Raw genomic sequence first — 11,599 nt, forward strand, 5'->3', positions numbered from 1 at the left:
GCCTTCCTCTTTGACATCGACGACGATGACAGCAAGTTCGCGAGCCTTATGCGTGTCGGCCTAGGTGGCCTCAAGTTCATGTTTTGATGGGTTATATATATATATTTTTGTTTTGAAGGCCACGGATGCATTGGAGATGTTGGTTTGGATGTTGCACAAGCGTGCCTGTGCAATAAGAAAACAAGTGATGGGGCTGGCATCCTGGTCGTGCTTCCGCATGGGTTCTTCCAGGAGGTACGTGCGTCCAAATTTTGTTTGAGGATCTTTGTTCCTTTTTTTTTTTATTGGAAAAAGGATCTTTTGTTCCTGTTAAGGATGCAGTGTCATTTTTCGACTATGGTTCTCTGCGTCTCTTTATTTCATAGTTGGTTGGTGGATGTCTGTCTCAGTCTACTTTAATTTTGAGTAGTCATCATACTGTTAAAATATTCTCTCTCTCCTCCTCCCTCTTCTTCTTTTTTAATTTCAAGGTTACCTGCAATGTGGGGTTTGAATTGCTACCACTTGGGGAGTATGCGATCGGCATGTTCTTCTTGCCGCAAGATGGATGCCGATGCAAAAAAGTCAAATATGAGTTCACTAAGATAATTTTAAAATTAAAATGATAATTTATAAAAAAATTATTAAATTAAAATGTCGGGCATCACATGGAATTTGGTGGCTCTTTATTTTTTATTTTAATTGTGTAGAAAGAGAGATTAATCATGTTTGGGTTGCTTTATTTGCGTCGACAACAGATATATTAGTTGTACTATGGTATATTAAGTATATACAGTAGTATATTAAGTGCATATACATATCTAGTAACTATATGCACCATGGTACATTAATTTTGTATTGTAGCATATTAAGTGTGTACTATGATACATTAAGTATGTACAATAATATATTAAGTGTGTACTCAGCTATGTTAACTGTTTGCTGTGGTATATTAAGTATGTGCTGAGATATATTATATGTATCCTATGTTATATTTACTATGTACCATATTATGTGTATCTGTTACATTAAGTATATATGGTCCTATATTAAGTGTGTACTGTGGTATATTAAGTGCATGCTCTATTATATTAATTATATGCAGTGTTGGGTATAAAATACCCACAGTCGGAACCCTCAGCGGAATCAACTACAGAACAGCTCCGTCCGGACTCCTACGGGAGCCGGGCTCCGCCTCCGACATCAACTACAGAACAGCTCCGCCCGGACTCCTACGGGAGCCGGGCTCCGCCTCCGACATCAGCTACAGAACAGCTCCGCCCGGACTCCTACGGGAGCCGGGCTCCGCTCTCGGTGTCGACTGCTGGTAAGCTCCGTCCGGACTCCTACGGGAGCCGGTCTTCACCTTTAACTTTGATTGCAGAGGACCCCGTCCGGACTCCTACGGGAGCCGGGCTCCGCTCTCGGTGTCGACTGCTGGTAAGCTCCGTCCGGACTCCTACGGGAGCCGGACTTCACCTTTAACTTTGATTGCAGAGGACCCCGCCCGGACTCCTACGGGAGCCGGGCTCCGCTCTCGGTGTCGACTGCTGGTAAGCTCCGTCCGGACTCCTACGGGAGCCGGACTTCACCTTTAACTTTGATTGCAGAGGACCCCGCCCGGACTCCTACGGGAGCCGGGCTCCGCTCTCGGTATCAACTGCTGGTAAGCTCCGTCCGGACTCCTACGGGAGCCGGACTTCACCTTTAACTTTGATTGTAGAGGACTCCGCCCGGACTCCTACGGAAGTCGGGCTCCGCCCGCAGCTTCAGCTCCGAGAGGGTTCCGCCCGGACTCCCACGGAAGTCGGGCTCCACCCACGACCCCAACCGCCAGGAGGACCCCTCCCGGACCTCTACAGAGGCCGGACTCCGACCGCTGCCAAGCTTCAATCAACAGGTCCGCGCCCCCTGGCAGGTCACAATAACAACTATGATCCTGTTCCACTTCCTGTAGCGGATTTCGCGCGGCTCCATCACCCCCTGCGGCGGACCCATTACTCTCTGACAGGCTATGTCAATGGCCACGATTCTGCTCCACTCCCTACGGCAGGTGCTGCGCGACTCCACTACTCCCTGACAGCTAGCGGCAACGGACGCCGCTCCACTACCTGCAACTGGCTCTACGTGGCAGGCCGTAACAATAGCCACGTGCCTACTCCACTATCCTTCGCAATCAATTCCCCTGACCATGGGCGGCCCACTACCAGACGGTTACAAATATCGCCATCAATCCGTTGCCTCCTCCGCCTATAAAAAGGGGATCCAGATACGTTATTCTCTAAGCTCATTTCTTATCTCAAAACTCTGCTAAATTCTCCGTTCGAGCACTCCATTCTTGTTGAGGCAGAGAACTGACTTGAGCGTCGGAGGGTCTTGCCGGAGCAACCCCACCTCCGGTTTAGACTTCCTTTGCAGGTCCCGACGGCGACCGCGGCTTCCCCGACTCCAGCTTCTCCGGTGCAAGCAGAGTTTTGTACCAACAGGATTGGCGCTAGAGGAAGGGGCCTGTGTCTTCGCAGCACCCTTGTTCTTAAAGGAGTGTTCAACGGAGCCGCCTCCGACCGTCTCTCCGTCACCCACTCCTAATCTTCCTTCGTGAGATCGACGCTCGATGCCTCCGCGCAAGGCGTCCACCCGACGGTCTACGACCTCCGCGGCCAGATCTCAGGCTCCGACCTCCCCTCCAGTTTCTCAGCCTCCTCCTCCTCCCCCTCCAGCGGCGGCGGTCGGCGCGGAGCAGTTTGACTTGCTGGCACAGCAGGTCAAAGGCCTCGTCGAAGCCGTACAAGCAATGCAGCAGCAGCAACCACAGGCGTCGGCGCATCCGAAAGGGGCATCTCCGGAATGCCAGAACCCAGCGGCAGGGCGGGCCACCAGGGCCAGCCGCCCCATCCTTCCCGGGAAGGCAAATCCGAGGGTAGAGAGCCCTCAATCGGATCACGACTCCACCCCTGGAAGATCCCTGCCCCCGTTCTGCCAAAGGACCCTCGAGACTCGAAGTCGAGAGGATTTTCTGGACCGGAGGCTCCAGGAGATGAACCGGCGGATTGAAGAGCTCCGCCACGCGCCCCCCGCTTATGGTGAGGATATTTGCACTGACCCTCCCTTCTCCCAAATGATTATGCAGGAACCGATCCCGCCGAACTTCAAGCTTCCCCAGTTCGAAAGCTACGATGGGACGTCGGACCCGGTTGATCATCTGGAGGCCTTCCGAACGATGATGCTGCTTCACGGCGCTCCTGACGCCATCTTATGCCGGACTTTCCCGTCTACTTTGAAGGGAGCAGCGAGGAACTGGTACTCGGCTCTGAAGTCGGGTACCATCTTTTCCTTCGATCAAATGAGCCACCAATTTGTGGCCCATTTTGTCAGCAGCCGGCGTCCCCGGAAGGGTTCGGAGTCCCTCATCAACATCAAGCAGAGGGAAGGGGAGTCCATACGGGCCTACGTCAACCGCTTTAACATCGCGGCGTTGGAGGTCCGGAACTTGGACCAGTCAGTTGCCATGGCCGCCCTGAAAGGTGGCCTTCAGAAGAATGATCTTTTGTACTCCCTGGAGAAGAAGTACCCCAGAGATTTTATCGATTTACTGGCTCGGGCTGAAGGATACGCCCGAGCGAAAGAGGCCTTCAAAATGAAGGACGAAGAGACAGCAAGGGAGCGTCAAGCGGGAGATTCGAGTAAGCCCGCAGTTGAGAAAAGGCCCAAGGAAGCCCGACCGTGTTCCCGATCCCCTCCTGGACATAAGCGCGCCCATACTCCACCCCGGGCACGCAGGCAGAGAAGCCCGGGCCGTGGGGTTCGGCGGGGCTCCCCACCAGGGAGATTTCGCAACTACGCCCCCCTCAACGCCTCGAAGGCCCAGGTATTAATGGAGGTCAGGGAGCAGCTCCCTAGGCCGGAGAGGATGCGCACACATCCCGGGAAGCGCAACCCCAATAAGTTCTGCCTCTACCACCGCGACCACGGCCACGACACCGAAGAATGCATCCAGCTCCAGGACGAGATCGAGGAGCTTATTCGACGAGGTCGACTCGACAGATTCATCTGCCGCAGGCCTGAAAGTAGAGGAGACCGGCCAAGAGCCCTCCCACTGCCTGAGCCGTAGAAAAGGGAGGAGCAGCCCGGGGACCGACCTCCCATCGGGACCATCGACTCCATCGTCGGAGGGCCTCAAGAAGGAGCAGAAAAACTGTAAATGTATCACTTACGATTTCACCTTGAATCTACTTTTCTTTCTACCTAACGTGCCTTTCCCACCTGACGTGGATGTATTATGACTGGATATGATCCCTCCAAAAACACAGCCATGTCAGGAACAGGAGGAGAACCTCGTCCTGACATGAGCAAAGTCAAAGGCCCGGTTCTTTTAGACCGGATGGGGGGAGAGGCCTTACAACGCCTTAATGTGCCCCCACAGCCCTGTTAGGGACAGGAGGAGAACCTCACCCTAACTTGAGCAAAGTCAAAAGCCCGGTTCTTTTAGACCGGATGGGGGGAGAGGTCTTGCAACACCCTAATGTGCCCCCACAGCCCTGTTAGGGACAGGAGGAAGACCTCGCCCTAACTTGAGCAAAGTCAAAGGCCCGGTTCTTTTAGACCGGATGGGGGGAGAGGCCTTGCAACGCCCTAATGTGCCCCCACAGCCATGTCAGGAACAGGAGGAGAACCTCGTCCTGACATGAGCAAAGTCGAAGGCCCGATTCTTTTAGACCGGATGGGGGAGAAGCCTTACAGCGCCCTAACACGCCCCCACAAGCCAGGCTGGTAACAAGAGGAGAGCCTCACGCCGGCTCGAGCAAAATGGAAGGTCGGGACTCCTACGGGAGCCGGGTTCCTACGCCAAAGAAGACTCCACCCGGACTCCTACGGGAGCCGGGTTTCGCCTACAAGGAAGACTCCACTCGGACTCCTACGGGAGCCGGGTTCCGCCTACGCCAAAGAAGACTCCATCCGGACTCCTACGGGAGCCGGGTTCCGCCTACAAGGAAGACTCCACCCGGATTCCTACGGGAGCCGGGTTCCGCCTACAAGGAAGACTCCACCCGGACTCCTACGGGAGCCAGGTTCCGCCTATAAGGAAGACTCCACCCGGACTCCTACGGGAGCCGGGTTCCGCCTACGCCAAAGAAGACTCCACCCGGACTCCTACGGGAGCCGGGTTCCGCCTACAAGGAAGACTCCATCCGGACTCCTACGGGAGCCGGGTTCCGCCTACAAGGAAGACTCCACCCGGACTCCTACGGGAGCCGGGTTCCGCCTATAAGGAAGACTTCGTTCGGACCCCTACGGGAGCCGGGCTCCATCCACGACTTCTGCAGCGGGGGTTAATGGTGACGAAACCCGGCCGCCTAACAAGATCGGATGAAGAGAAAAAGCCCCCACCCCCTGACGACGTCTACATCAAACAAGTCAAACAACAAGAAAGGTTCGACAGACAACAATATTAGCGCAGCGCGCGGACGAAGTAACGCAAAATGCTCTTTTCATTTCATTTTCGATATATATACACACTACAAGGCCAGGACGGCCAAGGAAAGAAGGACAAAACGACAAAAAGAAAATAACTACATGATAAGACAGAAAGACAAAAGAGCTCTAAGGAGGCCCTGCTCCCTCCGACCTAGGGTTATCTACTCCATCCCTCAACCAGGACTGCCTCAGGTTCTCTATTGCTTCTTCTAGTTCTTCCCTCTTTCGCAGCGCGTCCTGGAGCGCCCGACAAAGTTGCTGGCTCTCAGCCTCCGCTTCTTGACGCCACTTCCGTAAAACTTCGGACTTCGCCTCCGCGTCTGCGACGGCCTTCCGCTCAAGTGCCAGTTGGATCTTCACTTGTTGCAGCTCGGCTGTCTTCTCCCCGAGGGAGACAGAAATCCCTTCAACAGTGCCTCTCAGGGCTTGGAGCTCTTCGAAATCTTAGGCGGAAGTAAGCTGCGCCCTATGAACCAGCTGCCTCTGGAGACGAACGACCTCGTTGGCCGCCGTCCGGAATCTCCCTTTGTACTCTTCCACTTGCCGGCGCCAGCTGGCCCGTTGCACGTCGTGACTCATCTCGGCGTCTTTAAGCTGCTTCTGGAGGTCGGAGACCTTCTGCGACCACTTCTGTTCATCATCAACCCGGGCCAAGAGCCGGGATGAGTTTCCTTCCAGATGGCCGATCTTCCTCTTCGCAGCTGATAGTTCCACCTTAAGGGCGCTGATCCTGACTTCTTGAGCCCAAATTCGGTCGCTGGTGCTCTTCTTGCATTCCTCGAGCTCCTTTGTGAAGTTCGCCTTCCTCCGGCTGTAATCCATGATCGCCTTCACGTGAAGACTCCGAAAGTGGGCGGCCTCAGCGGCGGCTTCAGAATGGCCTTCTCTCGATTTGCGAAGCTCGCCTTCCGACTTCTTCAACTTCTTTGACAGGTGAAGGACCTCTTTTTTCAACCGCTGGATTGTCGATTTCAGCGGGACCCCCAGGGGCAAGGGGAGTGCTTCAGCAGGGCACTGCCATCGGAAGGTGCAAGCATCAAAGATCGACTCATTGCAAGAAAAAAAGCAGAAAGAAGGAGGAGGAGGAAGGAGAAGCCATCCACCACAAGAAATTCGACTTTATTGATTGAATAATTTTGAAGACGAACAGATAGGAAATATGGCGGCAAAATAAGGGCACAAGATCAGAGGTCTCAGACCTCAGGGGCAGGAGGTGGAGAACTCGGCGTGGGGGGTGCGACCGCGGTGGCAGCGGACGAGGGGCCGGCCTCGTCTTCAGACTCCTCAAGAAAGCCGAGGTCGAGTTCGGGAAATTTGCTGGCCACCTTCTCTTGGCAGAGCTCGAACCCCTTGGTGAACGCCTCCTGGCCGAACTGGACATTCAGGTCCCTCATCTCCGCGGAGGCCTTGAACTCCTCTACTGCGAGGGCCCTGGCCTCCGAGACCAGAACCGGAGTTTGCTCGACCAAATGGGCGACCTCGGCCTCCGCCTTCCTCGCCGACTCCTCCAAGATCCGTCTCTCCTCTTCCCGGGCTTGTCTCTCCTCTTCCCGGGCTTGCCTCTCTCTTTCTAGGGCCTCCTGGAGGGCGACTACTTCGGCCGTCTTCGCTTGGAGGCGAGCAACCTCGGCTTGGCAGCGTTCCTCCGCCTGAAGGAGGTCCCTTCTCAGACGGCTCGTCGCCTCGACATAGGCGAAGAGCTGGTGCCCAATCTGCAAGAACGGATAGGGAATTGTGACAAAGGCCGAGTGACCGTGTAAATAAATATCCGCTTACCTCGAAGAAGGACCCCAAAGAGTCCCAAGCCCGCTGCTCGGGATCGGCACGGTCGATCCTCTCCATGACGTCGGACAGGATGCAGCCGTCGAGCAGCCGTCTGATCAAGTCCTTGTCGTTGAAGGGGTTCTCCGATCCCCCCTCGGAGCAGACGGACTCGTCTGCAGTAGCTCGGTGGCTACTCGCCCTACGAGCCACCGATTTCCTCCTCCTCCCCGCGGCGGGCGCTTCCGTGGGGCGAACCCCCGGAGCGGGGGCCCCAGTCGGCGGGCTCCTCGAGGAAGCCCGAGGAGCCGCTGGCTCGGCATCTGAAGGAATGTCGATGGCCGGGGCCGTCTGGACGGGCGCAGCCAAGCTCGTCTCCTCCGCCCTGGCCCTCTTCGCCGATCCGGAGGCCGCCGCGCCCTTTCTCTTCTGAGCTCTCATGCCCTTGGCGAGCATCCGCGTCGCTTCGGCGTCCATTGCTAAAAAAAAAAAAATGATGAAATGATGAGAAAAGAAAAAAGAGAAGGAAGAAGGAAAAAGGGAAAAAGAAGCAACACCGATCAATCAAAAAAAAAAAAAGAAAAAAAAAGAGAGAAGAAAAAGAAGGAGAGTGGAGAAGAAGAAGAGGAAGGCAAGAAAAGAAAAGATAAGACAAATACTCGCTGGATCCTGGGGGCTCAGGCCGATATTGAAAAGAAGCTGCTCCCTCAGAAGGTTAGGAAGGGAAGGAGCATGATAAGTTAGAAGCTTCTGGGCGGCCTGGAGGTCGTCCTCCCCCAGGCTAGGAGCCCGGCGGACGGAATCCCTCAGAGAACCCCAAGGGGGCAGGCCCAGTTCCAAGGTCGGGCAGTGGACGAAGAGGTATTTTCCCTTCCAATTGTGAATCGAAGAAGGGGCGCCCTTCAGCAACCCCTTCTTACCGAACTGGGGGGAGAAGTACCACCAGTCCTTCGCCGAAAGATGGCGTTTGAAGGTATAAAAATACCTAAACAAGGAGAGGGATGGCTGAACCTCGACTATGTGGCAGAGGGAGAGAAACCCTATCAGAAACCTAAAGGAGTTCGGGGCCACGGAAGCAAGAGAGATGTCCAAGAAGCGGAAGAAGGCAGCGACGAAGGTAGGAAGCGGAAGCCGGAGTCCGGCACGGAACGCTTCCTGATACAAACAGAAGCGACCGGGAGGAGGAGTGCAGGCCCGGTCAGAGGGACCAAGAAGCTCCAGATCGTACTCCGGAGGAATCCCATACCGAACCCTTATCAGAAGGAGTTCCTCCGAAGTCGACGAACATGGAATAACGCCCGACGCGAAAACTGGGCGAGGCTCAACCCCGGACGCGGGTTCGTCCACAAGGAACTGGGGATTTGAAGCAGAAGAACTCTTGGAACTGCCGGGGGCAGAAGAGCCAGAGGACATTTTGAGTAGTTTTGAAGGGGGGATCTAAAGGACCCTAAAAAGACAGACCGAAAGGGGAACGAGTGGCCGGAGGCTAACTTGGAGGGACGCACAAAAGTGATGATGAGAGGAGAAGCCCCTAGGCGGTGAGAGGAAGGTTGGCACTAACCTATGTTGCTCTGAGGGACCTGGGGGACGAGAAACAGGAGGTGCCTACGGCTCGAGAAGACGCTCACTAAAGCAGGGCTCTCGAAGAGAAGACGGACACCAGCGAAAACTCAGGAATGGAGTGGGACGTCTGAAGGAGGGAGGACGGGTTTAAATAGACCCTGGGATCCGGCGCCATAATGATCGCGAATCCCCCAGGCCAGTCCGCATCCGACACGTGTCCCACTCCCCCTGGCAGACGGCTAAAAGCGGCTGACGGTTGGCAGGATCATAATTGCACCGTACCTAGGCCAGAGTACCTGCGGGATTTTCGAAGCGTCCCCTCGTACCGCTCCAATTCGAAAAGACTCCGGCACGCGCACATTTAATGCCAAAATATCCGGAGGCAGCAGTACGCAGAATTCGAAGGGACGGTTTCGGCTGTGCCCATCTCTCTCTCTGTACTTCCTTCGTTTGAAAGTCAAACTCGGAAGTAGGGAGACTGGTGTTGGGTATAAAATACCCACAGCCGAAATCCTCAGCAGAATCGACTACGAACAGAACAGCTCCGCCCGGACTCCTACGGGAGCCGGGCTCCGCCTCCGACATCAACTGCAGAACAGCTCCGCCCGGACTCCTACGGGAGCCGGGCTCCGCCTCCGACATCAACTGCAGCACAGCTCCGCCCGGACTCCTACGGGAGCCGGGCTCCGCCTCTGACATCAACTACAGCACGGCTCCGCCCGGACTCCTACGGGAGCCGGGCTCCGCCTTCGACATCAACTACAGCACGGCTCCGCCCGGACTCCTACGGGAGCGGGGCTCCGCCGCCGACATCGACTGCAGCACAGCTCCGCCCGGACTCCTACGGGAGCCAGGCTCCGCTCTCAGTATCAACTGCTGGTAAGCTCCGTCCGGACTCCTACGGGAGCCGGACTTCACCTTTAACTTTGATTGCAGAGGACTCCGCCCGGACTCCTACGGGAGCCGGGCTCTGCCTCCGACATCAACTATGGCACGGCTCCGCCCGGACTCCTACGGGAGCCGGGCTCCGCCTCCGACATCAACTGCAGCACGGCTCCGCCCGGACTCCTACGGGAGCCGGGCTCCGCCTCCGACATCAACTACAGAACAGCTCCGCCCGGACTCCTACGGGAGCCGGGCTCCGCCGCCGACATCGACTGCAACACAGCTCCGCCCGGACTCCTACGGGAGCCAGGCTCCGCTCTCAGTATCAACTGCTGGTAAGCTCCGTCTGGACTCCTACGGGAGCCGGACTTCACCTTTAACTTTGATTGCAGAGGACTCCGCCCGGACTCCTACGGGAGCCGGGTTCCGCCCGCAACTTCAGCTCCGAGAGGGTTCCGCCCGGACTCCCACGGAAGTCAGACTCCACCCACGACCCCAACCGCCAGGAGGACCTCTCCCGGACCTCCACAGAGGCCGGGCTCCGACCGCTGCCGAGCTTCAATCAACAGATCCGCGCCCCCTGGCAGGCCACCATAATAGCCGCGATCCTGCTCCACTTCCTGTGGCGGATTCCGCGCAGCTCCATCATTCCCTGACAGGCCGCAGTAACCATCGCAGCTCTGCTCCACTTCCTGTGGCGGATTCCGCACAACTCCACTACCTCCTGGTAGGCCACCATAACGGCCACGAACATGCTCCACCTCCTGCGACGGATACCGGGCGATTCTCCCATCCGCTGGCAAGTCACGACAACGGACGCTGCTCCACCCCTCGCAACAGATTCCACGTGGCGAGCTGCGGTGATGGCCACGATTCTGCTCCACTACCTCTCGCAATAAATTCTCCCTGACTACGGACGGCCCACGATCAGACGGTTACAGACGTCGCCATCGATCCGTTACCTCCTCCGCCTATAAAAAGGGGGGATCCAGATACGTTATTCTCTAAGCTCATTTCTTATCTCAAAACTCTGCTAAATTCTCCGTTCGAGCACTCCATTCTTGTTGAGGCAGAGAACTGACTTGAGCGTCGGAGGGTCTTGCCGGAGCAACCCCACCTCCGGTTTAGACTTCCTTTGCAGGTCCCGGCGGCGACCGCGGCTTCCCCGACTCCAGCTTCTCCGGCGCAAGCAGATTTTTGCACCAACATGCAGTATTATATTAACTACGTAATTAAGTATACGCCATGATATATTAAGTGTGTACTGTGGTAATATTAAGTATATATTTAGCTATATCAACTGTGTGCTGTGGTATATTAAATATGTACTAAGATATATTATATATGTACTACATTATATTAACTATGTATTATGTTATATTAACTGTATATCATAGTATATTAGGTTTATACTTTGATATACTAAGTGTTTATTGTCTTTTTTAAGTATGTACTAAATTATATTAACTATGTACTGGGGTATGTTAATTAAGTGTGTTCCATGGTATATTAAGCATGTAACATGATATATTAAGTGTGTGCGATGTTATGTTAATTGCGTATAGTGTTATATTAATTATATGCCATGATAAATTAAGTGCATGCCATGATATATTAAATATGTACTCAGCTATATTAACTATATATTAAATGTATAATTAGTTATATTAATTATGTGTTGTGGTATATTTAGTGTGCACTGGATATACTAATTGTATATTATAGCATTATATATATATATATATATATATATATATATATATATATATATATATATATGTATTAAGCATGTAAATGTATCCAGTAACAATGTATTATGGTATATTAACTTTATATTATGATATATTGTGTAGTGTGGTCTATTAAGCATGTACTGTGGTACATTAAGCATGTATTGTAGCATATTGAGTACTATATTATATTACCAATGTATCGT

This window comes from Elaeis guineensis, chromosome 1 (assembly GCF_000442705.2).
Source record: "Elaeis guineensis isolate ETL-2024a chromosome 1, EG11, whole genome shotgun sequence".
In the NCBI taxonomy this organism is placed as follows: domain Eukaryota; kingdom Viridiplantae; phylum Streptophyta; class Magnoliopsida; order Arecales; family Arecaceae; genus Elaeis; species Elaeis guineensis.